This window comes from Rhamphochromis longiceps, linkage group LG12, assembly GCF_057381845.1.
Source record: "Rhamphochromis longiceps isolate RC_006_pf linkage group LG12, R_longiceps_female_GT1.1, whole genome shotgun sequence".
Lineage (NCBI taxonomy): Eukaryota > Metazoa > Chordata > Actinopteri > Cichliformes > Cichlidae > Rhamphochromis > Rhamphochromis longiceps.
Window position 1 is genome coordinate 13,816,707 of NC_140568.1, and position 18,240 is coordinate 13,834,946.

Consider the following 18,240-nt stretch of genomic DNA (forward strand, 5'->3'; position numbering starts at 1 on the left):
AGGGTAGAGTGGCAGCCCTGTAGCAAGCTCCACAGCTACCAGCCCCAGAGACCACATGTCAATTGCTTCATTGTAAGGAAGGCCAAGCATAACCTCAGGTGCACAATAACCAACCGTCCCCACACGGTCACCAGGCATCACTGCAGACGCAGGACATGCGAGGCCAAAGTCTATAAGTTTGACTTTGATGGGAGACTCATGGCGGTTTACAACCATGATGTTTCCAGGTTTAAGGTCAGCGTGCACCATTCCCACAGAACCCAGGTGGGACAGAGCATTTGTCAGTTGACCTAAAATTGGCCTGACTTCGCTTATGGGGAGACAGTGGTTTTTCCGGTCCCATATGTAGTCCCTCAGGCATTGATCAAGGAGTTCAAATTTCAGGCAAACCCGCTCTCCGTCGTGAAAAAAGCCGTTCCATTGAACAATGTTGGCGGCATCTGAATCCAACCTTCGCAGCTGCTCCAGGATGAAAATTTCCAATTTCGCCTGTTGCAGAATATCAGGGCGGCTCTTGTTCACTTTAATAGCCACAGCTCGGTTAGTCATGGTATCACGACATTTGGCTACAATACCAAAGCCCCCTTCTCCGAGGAAAGCCTCTACCTTGTAGTGCTTTCCCAAAATGCTCCCTTTAACTAATCCAAGCTCATTTGAGCTGAAGGATGGGTGAGCTGACATGGTGAAATGTGTCGGCTTGGTCGGTGAATTGCTAAGTAAAATTCTCTCAAAACTCTCCAAAAAGGGTTTGCTTGCTGTCAGGTCAAGGTCCGTTGAGCATTAAAGTTTAACAGAGCAAAGCTCCTATTTAAGGGTTTTTTCTCTCAGCAAGATGATGACATAACAAAGGATCTATGTCATCATCTTGTGATGTCACAAGATGTCACCTTTTTTCACAAGATGCATTCCATTTGGATCAAAGGCATTCTATTTTTTCAGTTGAAACACTAAAAAAAAACAATGTTTCAACAGGCCAGGCTGCATTTTCTGCTGCAACATCTCAACAGGAGATAATAAGATAAAGACAAGGAAGACTGGTGATCTATCCATATCAGCAACATCGGCAGGTTTCTAGTGCAGGAAGTAATAAATTCAGCCCTCGTGTTTGCACTACAGGTTGCTTTCATGAGTATTTCTGTTTTTGTGGTGGGGGAATTTTTCCTCGTTCCAACGATGTAAACAAAAACATTAATTGTGCTTTCCGCAATGACTAGTAATCATTTTGTCCTACTGTTCATTTACAGAACAGGAAAGGTTTTGTTTGGTTATGATTGTTTTGCAAGAAATGCTTCAATCACAGTGGGGTAGTCTTGATTAAAATGTTATATGAGAACTGTGGCACCATGTGTGACCAGATATTGGCATGTAGTCGTCGCCAGACTGTCATCAAAAGTGTGAAGTTTGGGACAGACTGGACAAAATACATTTTTAGAGATGAAAATCTTATGTCCAGTGATAAATGATCAAAATTCCACCACAAACATGGCTTTGACAAAGATGTCCCTTTCTGAAGTAACCCCAAAAAGTTCCTGAAGTAACCAAATGGAATTTAACCAGTGACCTCTCACTTTGCAGGCGAATGTGTAAACCAGCGATGCCTGGAAAACACTAAAACTGTGCCAAAATGTCATTTTACATTCAAAATGGCGGACTTCCAGACTTCCTCTTTGGATTGGGTTCACTGAATCTGTGTGTAATAAATGTCATACATGTATTTCAAGCTGTAAATAAGTTGTTAGAAGTTCTTTAAAATTTCTTAAGTGGTGCTGTAGATCCATTTCCGCAGTGCCAGTCACTTTTTAAAAAAAAGTACATTTTGACCTGATGTGAAGAATGCAAAAAATGTCATTAGTTTGGAAGCATGTTTGGTATATGATATACTTGCCTGACTAATAATAATTTATTATTACTATTACTACTGTTGTTGTTGTTGTACAATGGAGCCTTTCCCCTGTGAATGACCAGCTCCCAGCTAAAATGTGTATTTTGTGCCATTTATAAGGTCAGTGCTTTATCATACCTTAAACTGTGCAGGGTAAAAGCCTCAGTTGCTGGGAAAAGCACAGGTGTATTAGAGTTTTTCTGAATTGCTAAAACACTAAACCCCATTGTAAAAACTAAACTGTCAACTATGAAAACTCTTTCATCAAATCAGTCCCACTGTTGCCAAAATCTTAAACACTATTCAAAGCTCAGTCTCCCATTTAGCAAAACTCTAAACACAAAACACACTTAGCAGTGTGGTGCACCTGTTGTCGTGTGAAGGCTGTGTGCAGTAGTGATGTCTCCTGTGTGTCGAAGCTTTGAAGCGTGTGTCGGGTAATCTCGTGGTAGTTTTGTAAAGCGCGTATCGAGGCTTGCTTTGATTACGTATGCAGTGATGTTCGAGGCCTCGCGGGCAGTCCGTACCACGTGACTGATTCAGGAACTGGCTCGCCGGTTTGCACCAGATTCTAAATAAATTGGGCAGCAAAACACAGCTGATTCCCCGTCACATTGTGTTGTGGAATTGGATTACGTCCCAGTTACATACTTACTTGAACATTTCTCCTTCGATGGAACCAGCAAGGAAGAGAATATTTGTCTGACAACATTTAATCTCATCTCTCCTAATAAAGTATGCACACAGTAATAAATATCACAAATGATAAGTACCATAATATAAATCAACAACACCACAGATCTTATAATCTGATTTCTGTCTTTTAGTTTATTACAGTTTTTTCTGAATGCCTAAGCACATTTTTTGTAACTATTGGCTAATTTTGCAAAACTCTTCACACAAATAAGAAAACCTGTCACCCAATAATCAAAACATTGTAGTTCTCTTGCAAAAGCAAACACAGCTAGATTAACTCTTCACACCTTCGTAAAAATGGTGTTTCCGTATCAAACAGTACACACAAGCCATCATCTACTAAGCACACAATGCGCCAACTGCACACTGATGGTATGAATACAAAACACATCTGGCTTTTGCTTTCTCTGTGCACAAGGTAGGCTATGTCAGTTTGAGCTCATACTTCTGTCATAGATCCATAAGCATAGAGGGATCCAAACTTCAAGTACTGGTGTACTTGAAACACATCAAAACAAACACAAGTGTTCATTTCCAAGTATAGGATTATTTGCAATCGCCATAATGACTATATGGGTTACTTGGTCTGCAGTGAACATGCTTCCTCTGCCCCCAGCATCTGGTCATCTAGCAATTCTGTAAAGTAACAATTTCAGTATTTTTACATCAATGGTATTGGTGTGTTTCTCATTGGCATATGGCAGTGCTACAAATCTTTGTGCGAAGTGACTGTACTAACCGATTCTCATTTCAAGATGTCCTTATGGTACTTGCTACAGTGTAGCGGCTCGAGTTAGGCTGGACCCGTTGGCCAGCTACCCTCAGGGTCATTCCACGGTTGATTACATGGTTGATTACGTGGTCCACTATTGTCATCAGCAATTCTATTTCTTACTCTTCCTACCCTTCCTCTCCCCCCTCCTCATCTTCCTCTCCCCCCTCCTCGTCTTCCTCTTGCTCCTCCTTGTCCTTGTCGTCCTCTTCATCCTACTTCTTCACCTCCACGTCCTCTTCCTCGGCCTCCTCTACTTCTCACTCTTTCTGCTCCCTCCATTGTACTCCGCACACACAGCTTACCTGTATTATAGTGCTTAGGCTGATTGCAAAGTGAACTAATTATCTAAAAAAGTTTTCACATGTGAAAGTGTGCCAGACAGTTGGCAAATTAGTGTTAATGATAGCCATACATGTGTATACTTTTGCTAGGAGTGTGTTGGAAATTTGGTAATTGAGTGTTGTGCAGTGAATTGTGCCTACCGTTTTGCAAAGTGTGTGTTACAAAATTGCAAACTGAGTGCAAAGCAGTTTATGTGCTTTTAGTTTTGCAAACTCAGTGAGTGGTTTTGCTATAAGTCTGAATAGTTTTAGAGATTGTGCTACAGGAATCACAGTTAGGGTTTAAGCATTCAGAAAAAACTGTAGTTTTTGAACGCTCAAAATAAGCGTCACACTTGCGGAAGCCGATATACCCGCCGAAACGCCGTGCATTTATCTAGACTTTCAACCCCAGGTAGGCTAATTATCAATCTTCGGATCCACATTATGTCAGCAGCTCCACCGTGAACTATGTTAAAAACAAACACCGCTCACGCCTCACAGATGACAGCTTACAGTCCTGCGTAAAGATGAAAGTGACTTCATACAGCTCCGATTTGCAGACGCTGTGCGCAGAGATTCAGGAGCAGAAGTCCCATTGTAAACATATCACGGCAGACCCAACGATGTTTCCATGAACACGCTTTACAGCTTCTCTTTCCCCACGGGGCTCAATAAAGTACAATAATGTACACACTTTCTTTCTTTATTGACCACTTTTCACACACGGTTGCTGTATGCATACAGCCGGTGTTAAAGCTCACAGCCCGACACATACCAACACAACAGCATAGAGAGCACAGACGTTAAGGCGCCGAGGCGTGATCGCGGGTGCCGCTCAGGTGCGTCCGCCTCCCCTGCAGCGGCGCTGCAGACCACGCCCCGCCACACACATTAACCAGGTAAAATACATATTGTCAGGGTTCCTGGGTCGGTGACCCAGTGTTTTCAGTTTTGTTCATGTTCATATATATATATATATAGCATATAGTAAACAATGAATCTGTAAACGACAGCTGTTGACATTTTTTAAAAATGAATGAAAAAGCATATTTAAATAATCAACATACATGATTTAAATATAAACACACACGTGACAAGAGACAGAACGTGTAGAAGATATATGCAGAAAGAGCTTTCAGTGGTCAGCTGATAACATGATATCTAAAAAATACTGGGCTCATTTTCCTGTCTGTTAGTTGGACATGCTAACCTGTTAACAAGCTCCTATATTCACCCATACAGTTTGTAGATCATTTTGCTAAAATAGGTAAAATCTCCACTCTTTCAGGGCACTAATAGGCTAAAGGCATATTACAAAAGGTCATTCATGTATTCACAGATTCTCTGTAGTTATTCTGCTGCTCATTCACCTGTAAAAACCACACCAATCATTATTTCAACAGCCTTTTTATTTTGGAACAAAAGCATTTGACGATATTGTTAGGTATTTTAGTACCATGGGAGCATTTACTGGATATTGTTTTATAGTGACATTGTACAGGAAAACTCTGTCATTCAATAAGGCCCCTTTGTTTGAGTTATTATTCTCTTTGACCCAAGAATTGATGTGTGAGAATCACAGGCTGGTACAAGGTTGAAATACCACAGAGATCACTCCCTCAGCTACATTAGTTTCTTAATCTTTTAGACGCCTGTTGAAGGCCAAATGGTTTGTTTCAGATTTCACTAATGTAAGAACTCTTTGTTTTGTGCCTTGAAAATATGTCGCTGAGATAATCACAATTGTAGCTGAACTGATACACTACACAAAGGATGCTTCTTCACCCAAGGGCAGGAAGACGCTGCCTTATCTTGGTCTGTACTGGTTTAAACTGATAAATCTGCTGTCTCATGAATTTTACCCTCTATATAAACTGTTGTACTTGTGAATAAAGTTGAGTCAATTTGGGAAGACAACCTGAAGCAGTCTCTGTTTTCTTGTTCTCCCAAGCTGCTCCCGAGCTCGTACTAACACGCTGAATGGCATGCTTGAATATTACTTGAGAATATATTTGACTGTGTTACAGACTAAGGTACATTCTCTGCTGATAGGTGAAGGTACATTCTCTGCTGATAGACGTCCACGCCTCGAAGGAAGTCGATCCACGGATTAGGCCCTGGAAACCGTTTCCTTCAATTTTGGTGTCAGAAGTGGGATCCTGACGAAGGTAGGCACTCGTCTTTTATTTTATAAGACTGTGTTATGCCTTTCTCAGTGATCCACATAGAAACGGGATACGCTGACGAGGCCTTCTTCAGTGGCCCACATAGTAACAAGTGGGATACGCTGAGGAGCCTTCGTTAGTGGCCCACATAGAAACACAGGAAGTTGCCTGTTGTTTTGTAAATAAAAGCAGAAAGGACACAGGAAGTTGCCTGCTGTCATAAACTAAGAAGTTGCTCACCAGCAGAAAGGACACAGGAAGTTGCCTGGGGTCATAAAACGAGAAGTTGCTCGTTAAAAAGTGAGAAGTTGCTCACTAAAAAGATAAATTGCTAGCAAAAAATCAAGTAACCTCAGGTGTGCCACAGCAAAAATAAAAACTAACTTAAATCCTTCAAAGCGTCTAAACCCCTCTGGAAATCACTGACCATGGGTCAGAATAATTCAAAGACCTTAGACGGGTCCGATAAAAACTCAAAATTAACTGTAAAACCGAAAATAATAAAATATAAAATCACAAATAGCGGCTCAGTACGACTCCCACTTCCGGTTACGTTTAACCCACGCTCGTGAATCAATGAAGACTTCCATGATTACGTATCCAGAACATGCGGAAGTGCTTACGTGACTGATTTCGTCTCGAACTTAAGAACTATAACTTTAATGCATCCTAATGTATTTCCGGAGCCCTATCCCGAACGATTATCGCCAGAAAACAGGTCAGTAGAAATGTTAAATACTATTTGTGATAAGGAAAGTAGGCTGATTAAAAAGTCCTGTAAAAAATATATGATAGAATGTCGTGATGTGATCAATCGCATGCTACCGCTATGGAAAAAGGGACCCGAGCCAGACGTAAATGCTTTAAATCAAGCCAGTGTAGGCTCTAGTAAATCCACTGCAGAAAAAACTAGCCTTATATGCCCATCCGTTCAACCTACGGCTCCGCCGCCTTATGATGAAAAGACAGAATTAATAGCTGCTGCGGCGGCTGCACGTCATCAGCGCGTATATCCTGATATAACAGCAGAATCCCAAAAGAGTGAGGAAGGCACTGAAATGACACCTAAATCAGAAGAAGATGACTGGTTTAACCTAGATCAAAGACAGGAACGAGAATACACTGAACGAGAAAGAGAGTTACAGGAACATAAAAAGCAAACAAAACAGTTAATGACAGAGTGTGAGGAAATCATGAAAGATCCTTTAACTGAACGTACGGAAGCTGAACTGCAGCAAGCAGTTTCCGTCATAGATAATCATGTTCAGCGCCACACTAGAGTAGCGAATGGTTTGACTGTGCCAAAAGCAATAACTAACACCAGAAATTGAATAAGGAACTACTTAAAGCAGAGAAAAGAGGAAAAAACTCAAGAGGGCCCCCACAAAAACACCCGTTATAAAGAAAAGCAGGGATCACAATTTAATGACGTCAGCCCCTCCCTCCCGTTCATGATAATAGGGGACATGTGTTGCATTCAACCCCCTAAAATTTCAGAGTTAGCAGCAACCATTAAAGAACTTCCCGATCCTCTAAAAAATCCTACAGCCTTTGTTTCTGCATTACAGAGAAGTACCAGATACCACCACTTGGGTGGGCCTGACTATAGATATATATTATGTCAACGAATTCCAGGTGTGACTGAATCTCAGCTTATTGAAGAAGTAGAGGAACTAGACCCTAAAAATGACCAAGCAGCCAACACCACCTCGTTTTTGTGGATAAACGATGACAAAATCACAGCCTTTTTTCAAAATCTAAAGAAATTTCTGCTCACAATGTCTAGAGATAAAATTGATTTAAATGCAGTAACCATGTGTAAGCAAAAGCCAGATGAATCCATTCTAGTGTTTATGAAACGTTTCACACACTGCTGGACTAATGAGGCATGCATGCCTGAAGGAGGAAATGATCAGATTTTCATAACAACATTCTTAAACAATATTCATCCAGAATGTTCACAACTATTGAAGCTGACTGCCACTGATAATCTCTATGACATGAAAATAAAGAACTTTATCACACTTGTCAAAACAAAAGCTGGTGCAGATCTTTTCCCCAACAGCACGAAGGCTAAAAGTGTTAAGATGATGTTGAATTTTGATGTTGAAGGCTCAGAGGAAAGTGAAAAAATGATGTATGCAGGGGCCCCGTCCCCTCAACAAGCGCAGCAGGGAGATTTCAGAAGGAGAGATAGGAGTGGAGACGTATGTTTTTACTGTGGAAAAATAGGACACTGGAGGAGGGAATGCAAATCAGCAGCACATAGGTCTCAACCACAAAACACAGGACCAGCTCCTGCCACTAGGCGTCAGCAGAGCTCTTACAGACAAGGTAACTGGCAACGCAGACAGGAATCACATCAAAGAAACGGCCCCTTTGCACTTAGGGAGCAACCTTATAATCCACATTTTAATCCCCATCCATATGATAACGAAAGACTGGACCAACCATAGGGAGGCCCAGGTGAAGATGAGGGACAGTGTGAAGCACTACACACGATGCTGCATTTGCAATTGTCCCGTAACACAGAAAGCTTGCCCATGTTAGATATAGAAATAGGTGAAAAGATTTATTCCTTTTTAGTTGACAGTGGAGCCACTAAAAGTTCACTGTCTGGAAAATTCTATAGTGGGCCTGTTTCCTCTGTGTGCATCAACACCATGGGAATAAACGGAACTCTAGTGCAATGCCCCAAAACTCATTCTCTAAAAACACGCTGGGGCCCAAAACCAGACGAAATTACATATCATCCATTCATAATTCTTCCAAACTCGCCTGTCAATTTATTAGGCAGAGATTTAATGGCAAAAATGAACTTGTGTATTTCATTTAACACAAAGGGTGAAATGTTTGCAGATACTGATAACAGCTATGTTTTCTCTGCCCTATGCACTGACACCATGGAGAAGGAACAGCCTCTGTGTCAGCTGGACGCCTCAGCGGAGAATGAACTCAATATCCATCTGACTGGTATCCCACGTCACACTCTGTGTCAAAAACATGTGCAAACACCGTTACCAGGTAGCCCCATGCCTGGAAGCCACATATTTGTTTCTCTCACACTGTTCAACAACATGATAACTGCTCACACCAGTGAAGGCCAAACAGTGGTTTTGTCACATAACTCAGACATAGGCTATGACATTACTGCACCATGTCGACACACAGATCTAACCTACCCCATACACTGTACTATCTCTGCTGTCACATTGCCAGCTGAATATCAAAACATGACATTATGGTCAAGAGGTGAGAATGATGTAGGATTTATTGACTGTACACCTTATCATGCTCAGCTGAAAAACAACAAGCCGGTATATGTCAAGCAATATCCCATTTCCGCTGAAAAAGCCGCAGCCTTAGACATCATCATAGGAGATTTATTGACAGTTGGAGTAATAAAGCCCACAGTATCTCCATATAACACTCCTGTCAATCCTGTGCCAAAGCCTAACAAACCTGGCGTATGGCGTTTCACACAAGACTTAAGGCAAATTAATGCAGTCATTATGCCTCTACCTCCTCTTGTCCCAGATGTTCCCAGCATACTGACAGGTATTCCAGCAACAGCTACACATTTTACTGTGGTGGATTTGTGCTCCGCCTTTTTCTCAGTACCTGTGCATGAGGACACACAGCCGATATTTGCTTTTACACATAGAGATAAGCAGTACACATGGACTCGCTTACCCCAAGGCATGGTAGACAGCCCTGCAGCTTTCTCAATGGTGGTACGTGCTACCCTGGACGGCTTCATTCCTCCAGAGGGCTGTACTCTGATCCAGTATGTAGATGATCTCCTCCTCTGTGCTGAAAGTGAAAAACTATGTCAAACTGCCACACACATGCTACTCTAGCACCTCCAACAGACTGGCCACAAAGCATCAGCAAAGAAAATGCAGTACTGTCAGACTTCTGTTCAATATTTGGGATTTACACTGTCTCACGGACAACGTTCCATGACTACAGACAGGGTCAAAGCTGTGACCTCTGTCCCTAAGCCCACTACACAGAAGGAAATGCTGTCCTTCCTAGGCATGGTGAACTATTGCAGACAGTGGATACCAGACTGTTCTTTTCATGACCACATTCTGCGTGAATGCTGCAAAAAAGACAAGCCTCCTCGAATACTGTGGTCCACAGAAATGACTGCCTCTTTCAATGCATTACAGGGAGCGCTGACCTCCGCCCCTTGTTTGGGTCTGCCTGACTACCACTTACCGTTCCACCTGTACGTCACAGAGAACGGCACAACCTGTGCAGGTGTATTGGCCCAAGAGCATGGCTGTGGCTACCGTCCAGTAGCCTTCTACTCAAAGGTGCTGCCAGCAGTAGTTCAGGGGATGCCGGCCTGCCTGAGAGCAGTAGCAGCTTGCTCTATCATGATAAGGGACTGCGAGAAGCTCACACTCTCACATGACACTATTCTACACACCAATCACCAGGTCACGACCATTCTAGCAAACATAACTACACAACATATGACCGCACAACGTCGCTCAGGTTATGAAGCTACACTGACTTCAACAGCAAATCTCACTATAAAAGCAAGCAGCACACCCAATTCGCCAGCACACTTACTTATTCGTATGCTGTGTTCTTCTGACCGACAGGATGGTTCAGACGACCCTGACGATCATGATTGTATGACACGTATACAGGAATCCACAGCACCACGCCCAGACTTAGAGCAGACACCAATCCCAGACTCAGTCATTGTTTATGTGGACGGGTCCTGTTCAAAACCAAATGACAACTCATTTCTTTGTGGCTATTCAGTGGTCACATTGCCTGACATCATACTAGAGGCTCACTCATTACCGTTTCACTCAGCACAAAAAGCAGAGCTCATGGCTTTAATACGCGCCTGTGAGCCACATGTGGATAAGCGGGTAACAATTTACACTGATAGCCGTTATGCATTCGGTGTGGTGCATGACTTTGGCACATTGTGGAGACAAAGAGGATTTAGATCTGCTGATGGAAAATCGATTGCTAATTCTGACCTTGTTCAAAGACTTTTGCAGGCTATACAGCTGCCATCGGCAATTGCAGTTGTTAAAACGAAGGGGCACAGCACGGCTGACACAGACGAAGCAGTGGGAAATGCTCTTGCAGACGTAACCGCGAAAGCAGCTGCTGCCTCACAGCAACCACCCAGAAAGGAAGTATTATCTTTGCCTTTACAGCTGCCACTTGTCACACTCCCAGACTATTTAGAAGCAAATGTTGACCTAAAATTCATACAAGAGCAAGCCTCTGCCTTAGATTACATTTACTGGGAAAGTAATGATTGTACCTTAGATAACAGAGACGGCTTATACAAAAACCTTGAGGGTTTGATTGCCCTCCCATCTTCACTACTGCCAATCCTTGTCCGCCATTTTCACGGTGTGAGTCATGTCGGACAAAGAGGGGTAATAGGAGCAGTAAAATCAAGATTTGTAATCGAGAAAACATCACACGCAGTAAAACGCATATTAGCAACCTGTCTAACATGTGCACGAACTAATGTAGGAAAACCAAAAGCAAAACATCAGCATTTACCACAACCAGATTTCCCATTTCATACATTACAGATTGATTTTACACACATGCCAGCACAAGGAAGCGTCAAGTACTTACTGGTAATAGTGGACCAATTTAGTAAATGGGTAGAAGCTTATCCAACCTCAAAAGAAACTGCAGAAGTAGTCTGTCAAAAGTTGTGCAATGAAATAATACCCAGATTTGGAATACCTCACCAAATTAACAGTGATAGAGGACCTTCATTTACATCAGAAGTAATTCAAAAGTGTGCTAAAACTCTAGCAATAGACTGGAAATATCATGTGCCATACCATCCTCAGAGTTCAGGAGTTGTAGAAAGAATGAATAGGACCATAAAAAATCGCCTGACTAAAGCAATGATAGAAACAGGAATGACCTGGATCAAACTACTTCCTCAAATCCTCTGCGAGATTAGAATGACTCCATCCGCAGCAACCAAATTATCTCCATTTGAAATAATCATGGGAAGACCGTTTCCAACACCATGGTCAGCCTCCAGAGGGGCACCGCTATTGGAAGGGGACATAGACACTGCATTGTCTGACTATGTTCATAACCTGGTAGAAACACTGAATAATAACTATCAGAAAGTTTGTCTCTCCCAGCCTCTCCCTTCCATAGATCCAACCCATCCGTGGAAACCAGGAGATGCGGTGTTGGTAAAGTCGCTAAAACCAAGGGCACTCGGGGAGGCCGCGTGTTCCAGCCCCCAGACTGTACTTGCAGTGACGAGAACCAGCATCCTAACAGACGGACAACCTCAGTGGATTCATGCCAGCAGGGTTAAGACCAGCCCCACCAAACCACCTAAGGCCTCGGATCAAGTAGATGACGACTCAGGCGAGCCAACGCCCGGATCCAATACACCTACACACACACAATCACTGATTAACACACAACGCCTGAAAGAGCCAAGACTCAGAAAGCCCTTTGATCCCCCGCCTGAACAACAACAACAAGGTACTCGAACATCCAGCAGGAACAGAAAGCCTAGAGTACCACACAATGTCTAACCTGATAAAGATAGACTCGTTTCATCCTGATAATGGAGAAAATGAAATGCCCATTGTCATCACACGACGCTTATACGGTGTCTCTCGAACCTGGGACCAGGCCAGGAGACGACTAAAGAACTGTCTTTTTTATATATTTAGGTTATTAATCATATCTACTGCATTAACCTTAGGATTTTTATTTACTATTTCGTATTGTAAACTGCAACCCTGTTCACATTTCTGCAAGCCACATTTTGCTGACAATACCTCATGCTCCACTTGGCAAGACACCCACCTAGTACACTCGTCACGTTCTCTAAAATCAGTAGAAAGCAACACAGACACCACCAATAAACCATGATACCCTGTGTACGCTCAATGATAACCCATATAGCTACCAGTACAGCTACTTCAATGTATTTGCAATTAGCACAAATTGATCCTGAGGATGTGCCAGATGTTACCAATGATGTTCCTGATGTGTATATTGAACATTAGGTTGTGAACTATTACATTTTATGATTTGCTTTTTATATTATGTTATTACATTTGTGATTTTTCCTTTCTATTTGAGTTATTATTTTAAAATATAATAAAAGAGTGGAACTGTTAGGTATTTTAGTACCATGGGAGCATTTACTGGATATTGTTTTATAGTGACATTGTACAGGAAAACTCTGTCATTCAATAAGGCCCCTTTGTTTGAGTTATTATTCTCTTTGACCCAAGAATTGATGTGTGAGAATCACAGGCTGGTACAAGGTTGAAATACCACAGAGATCACTCCCTCAGCTACATTAGTTTCTTAATCTTTTAGACGCCTGTTGAAGGCCAAATGGTTTGTTTCAGATTTCACTAATGTAAGAACTCTTTGTTTTGTGCCTTGAAAATATGTCGCTGAGATAATCACAATTGTAGCTGAACTGATACACTACACAAAGGATGCTTCTTCACCCAAGGGCAGGAAGACGCTGCCTTATCTTGGTCTGTACTGGTTTAAACTGATAAATCTGCTGTCTCATGAATTTTACCCTCTATATAAACTGTTGTACTTGTGAATAAAGTTGAGTCAATTTGGGAAGACAACCTGAAGCAGTCTCTGTTTTCTTGTTCTCCCAAGCTGCTCCCGAGCTCGTACTAACACGCTGAATGGCATGCTTGAATATTACTTGAGAATATATTTGACTGTGTTACAGACTAAGGTACATTCTCTGCTGATAGGTGAAGGTACATTCTCTGCTGATAGACGTCCACGCCTCGAAGGAAGTCGATCCACGGATTAGGCCCTGGAAACCGTTTCCTTCAGATATGACTTACAGGACGTTACCAAATTCATGAAGCTATATTTGTGAGTTTATTTATCAATATCAGTTTAATGTAAACAGACTGATGTAGTAATAGACAGTAAAATGTTGGTGCGTGTGTAATATATGAGCGTTTATGTTTCTCTACATGGGTAAAAGTACTCCATGTCGCCCTCTGGTGGTAGCAACCAACTATGAAAAGAATGGATGTTGGATCTTAACTAAATGATAAAAAGTTTTATTACTTTGTATTACTTTCTTTAGTTTGGTAAAATTTACAGTTTTAATCCCGTAAGAAAATAAATCACTATCATAGAGAGGGATATTAGTAATTCGTTTGTTAATAACACTTTGTTTGTGTTTGCTAATGTTTCGACAGGAAAATGGTTTTCTACAAAGTTGTTTCATGTACAGAGTAACACACACACACACACACACACACACACACACACACACACACACACACACACACACACACACACACACACACACACACACACGTATGACTTTGCCGGTTTCAGCTGAAACAATTTCAGTGTTTCAAACCATGTTCCAGGATTTTTCCTTCACCATTTATGAGGTTTCAAGAAGAAGATAAACGACAGATATGAATGTTTGAAAAAGTTATAGATGAAAAGATGAAAAATACTCAAAGGATAAATTCAATTGGTTTATTGTTTTATGAATAAGTTGAAAAAGAAAAAGTTAAACAAGTAAATAATGAAACAAGGTAAAATGAAGTAAGAACAAAACGTCAACAAGTAAATAATGAAACAAGGTAAAATGAAGTAAGAACAAAACGTCAACAAGTAAATAATGAAACAAGGTAAAATGAAGTAAGAACAAAACGTTAACAAGTAAATAATGAAACAAGGTAAAATGAAGTAAGAACAAAACGTTAACAAGTAAATAATGAAACAAGGTAAAATGAAGTAAGAACAAAACGTTAAGTAAATAATGAAACAAGGTAAAATGAAGTAAGAACAAAAAGTTAAGTAAATAATGAAACAAGGTAGAGGAGAGAAAACCCCAACAATCCCCTCTGAGCACGCACTAGGCGACAGTGGGGAGGAAAAACTGCCTTTAAACGGGCAGAAACCTCCGGCAGAACCAGGCTCAGGAGGGGACAGTCAACTGCCGGGACTGGTTGGGGAGGTGAACAGAGGTGGAGCAAGACGAGGCTACACCTGCTGAGGAAGCAGTAGAGTTCCTCCTCCAGGGCCAGCGGAAGCGTTTGTTCTTCTTTTTCATGCAGTTTTCTACAAGAGCTTTTTTTTCCAGGATGAGGGTTCTCAACTCATCGATGGTTTCTTTGTTTTGTTTCTCAAGCTTCTTGCACGTTTTCTCCACCTCTTCCAACGTTGCTTGTTTTTCTTCAAGCTTTTCCCTGAGCTCTTTGGATGTTTCCTCCTGCATTATCTTGTCCTTGTGCATGTCTGCGTTTCTTTGTTGTACTTCTTTGTACATGTCTTGTAGCTCCTCATTTCTTTTGTGGATATCTTGGAGCGTACGCTGCAGGTCGTCATGTATGTTGTCTTGTTCTTGCTTTTGCGCCTGCATTTCAGTGTGTTTGCGCTTCAAGTTGTTGTATTCCAACAATATCCCCTTAGTGAGCTCGGAGTTGTTTCTCGCCATTTGCTCCATCCTTTTCTGCATGTGCGAGCATTGTTTGTCCAGTTTTTCTTTTTCCCCTTCTAGTTGCTTTTTCTCGTGAAGAAGGTCTTTATTTTGGCGCAGAGTATCATCCACCTTCTCTTTCAGCATTCTGTATTTTTCCTCCGTGACTTTGAGTTTGTGCTCCATGTCTCTTTGCTTTTTCTCCTGTTCTTCCTTCTGTTGGAGGATTTCTTCATTTTTTTTCACAGCTTCATCGAAGTTTGTTTGGAGCAGCCGATTCATTTGGTCCATATATTGGAGATCCCATTCTGTCTTCTCAACAGTAGCTTTGCTGTCTTTAAGCTGGTTGGACATCTCCTTTAGTTCCACGCTCTTTTGCTTGTTTTCCTTAATTAGGAAGACAATCTGCTCTCGGGCTTGTCCAAACTTGATTCCCCAACCCTCATTAATAATATTTATGTCGGGCTGGCGTTTTTGTCTTTCTTCCAGGTTCTTATTTTGCGCTTCCATCTGTCTACACTTCTCCTCCAGTTGAAGTTTCTCTTCTTCAATCTGTTGAATTTTATTCTGGAGATGGTAGTTTTCCTTCTTACTGTCATGTAATGCCCTTTGGACGGCTAAGAGGTCATTTGGGGAAATTGGCCGGCCACGACAGGAAGGAGAAGCGGCGTAATCTTTTTGCCTTGGTTGGTGTCTTGTTGGATACATGTTGAAGGTTGTACACGACAACTCTGAAAAGGTTTCCAAAAGTTTCTGTGGTGAACGTGTGAAGGCTGCAAACACAAATGCTGCGAAGACACGAACTAAAAAACTGCTGTGTGTCACCCCTGTTTAAGGAAAAACTTCAAAGGATCGTGTAGTGACATCATAACTCCGTGAGCCAATGAGATTGTCATGTGACATTTTGGAATGGGGATATTTTTTTTTAAACCGTTTTCAAATTTAACTTAATATTTGACTGTTTCTTAACTGACCTGTTTAGCTGATTAAGAAATGAATTGAAACGAGCATCACTAACGTTATATAACAGACAACAGAAAAAAAACAGGTTTTTTTCTAAGTAATAGAGGTATAATACATTTTTTAAAATTTTTTTTTAAATTATCCTACTTTTTATAAGAGGGAACATTATTTAAAGAATATGTATTTAATTGGAAAACTCTCTATTCGTCTAAAGGCTATAACAAGAAAGGTGAGCTTCCTGCTCAAAAATGAAATGACCAAAATAAATGGAGCATTTCTCTGCAATTACAAACTCTGTGTAAACAATCTTGGTTTCAAAATAAGGCTAATGCTGGTGAGATGTCATCACAGGTGTAAATATTACTGCAGATGTTACTATGTCAAAGTTTCACAACTGTCTTATGTTTATTTATGTAGGCAAGACCTACTTTTCACTTTTTTGCTTTGCTATATGTTCTTGAGTGTATTAGTTTGCCAGCAGCACGAACATGTACTAGTGTCAATAATAATAGTACGGTGGATTAGAAAACCTGCTCACAAGTTGAATAAACACCCAGGATTGTTTCATCATTTTCATTCAAAACCAATATTTGAGTCAAAATGAGAAAGTTGTTTGTGCTGTCTGATGAAGAAGAAGCAAAATAAAGTGCAGTTTTGATGTAGATGATGTTGTATACAAACTAGAAGAGGAAGATAGTAGGATCTCTGTATCATGCTTTGTCACTTTGTACCATGTAATTCTTTCTATTTCCACCAGGGGGTGTTTTCAGAGGTGGTAGGTGGTAAAAGAAGAGGTCAGCAGGAAGATGGCGAAGAGCGACCAAAGACCAAGAAAAAGAGGCAGTCAGGCAAAGATGAAGAGTATTATATCCCTTACAGACCTAAAGACTTTGACTCTGAGAGAGGGTGAGGCATTAAACTGTTGCATCTGTTTCTTTAAAAAATGTGAATGGCTTTGTGTTTTATGCTGTTTTGTCCTGTGTTATGCGTCGACAGGTTGAGTCTCGGTGGAGAGGGCAGTGCTTTTGAACAGCAGGCCTCTTCAGCTGTCCTTGATCTCATGGGAGATGAAGGCGATCGCCTTAACCAGCAGAAGAAAATGATGAAATGGTACAAATTTCCCTATGTTTGACTCAGTATCCACCAAATGGTCATTTCAAACTATAATTTAAAGTCTTTTTTCCCCCTTCTTTTTTTAGGGACCGTAAGAGGAAGCGTTTTGTGAGAGAAACGGGAAAAGAAGACCAGAAGAAGAAGATCAAAACAGACAGCGGTCAGGTTATCAGTAACAAGAAGAACAGGAAGAACTTGTATCCTTCCAACAAAAAGCTTCTCTGTGTGCTGCTCTCAATGACCCTCTTCTCTACTCCTATGACAATATTAAGCTGTACTGTGAAGATGTTGTATCACTTGACAACATGTCAGTTATGAGGAGTGAAGGAAAAAATACAAGATTGATGATACAGGATCTGGATCAGATGGAGAAACAGGCGGAGGAGGCAGGAAGCCAGCAAGAGGTAGGAAGGCATCAAAATGAATAGCACAAACATGTTAAATATAGACCATCAGCCACCATGTTTTAACTCAACTCTAAAGGTAAATACTTCAAGTCCCTCTTCCAGCCTTGCGAGCTATAACCTCCAACCTCTTTGTTGTGTCGTGCCTCTCCCAGGTCGTGGCCGTGGCCGACGAGGTCCAAACGTACAGAGCTCCGGTGACCACAAAGCACGCTCGGAGCTGAAAACAAAGGATCAGATCATGAAGCAGCGCAAGAAAAAGCAGAAGCACCAGTTCCTGCAGGGCGGGGGGATGAGGAAGCTCCGCTCCAAGAACAAAAAGTGGCTCGGAGAAGTTAAAAAGTCAGGTTTTGGAAGGGGTGGCCATAAGAAAGGCAAGCTGAGGAAGAAACTGTGAGGAGGACAGAGGGTTGATGGTGTGGAGGACATCACGAGGAACTGGGTGATAAG

The 18,240-nt window shown here is 41.5% G+C and overlaps 1 long non-coding RNA gene across 1 annotated transcript in view; it reads right to left on the reverse strand.

Annotated features, from left to right (window-relative positions):
* The window catches only part of LOC146657044 (uncharacterized), a 51,298-nt gene extending 33,313 nt beyond the window's left edge, over positions 1 to 17,985 (reverse strand). Inside the window, exon 1 of the long non-coding RNA XR_014914007.1 lies at positions 17,863 to 17,985. This is a non-coding gene — a long non-coding RNA (uncharacterized LOC146657044). The remainder of the gene's footprint in view (positions 1 to 17,862) is intronic.
* Positions 17,986 to 18,240: the final 255 nt, after the last annotated feature.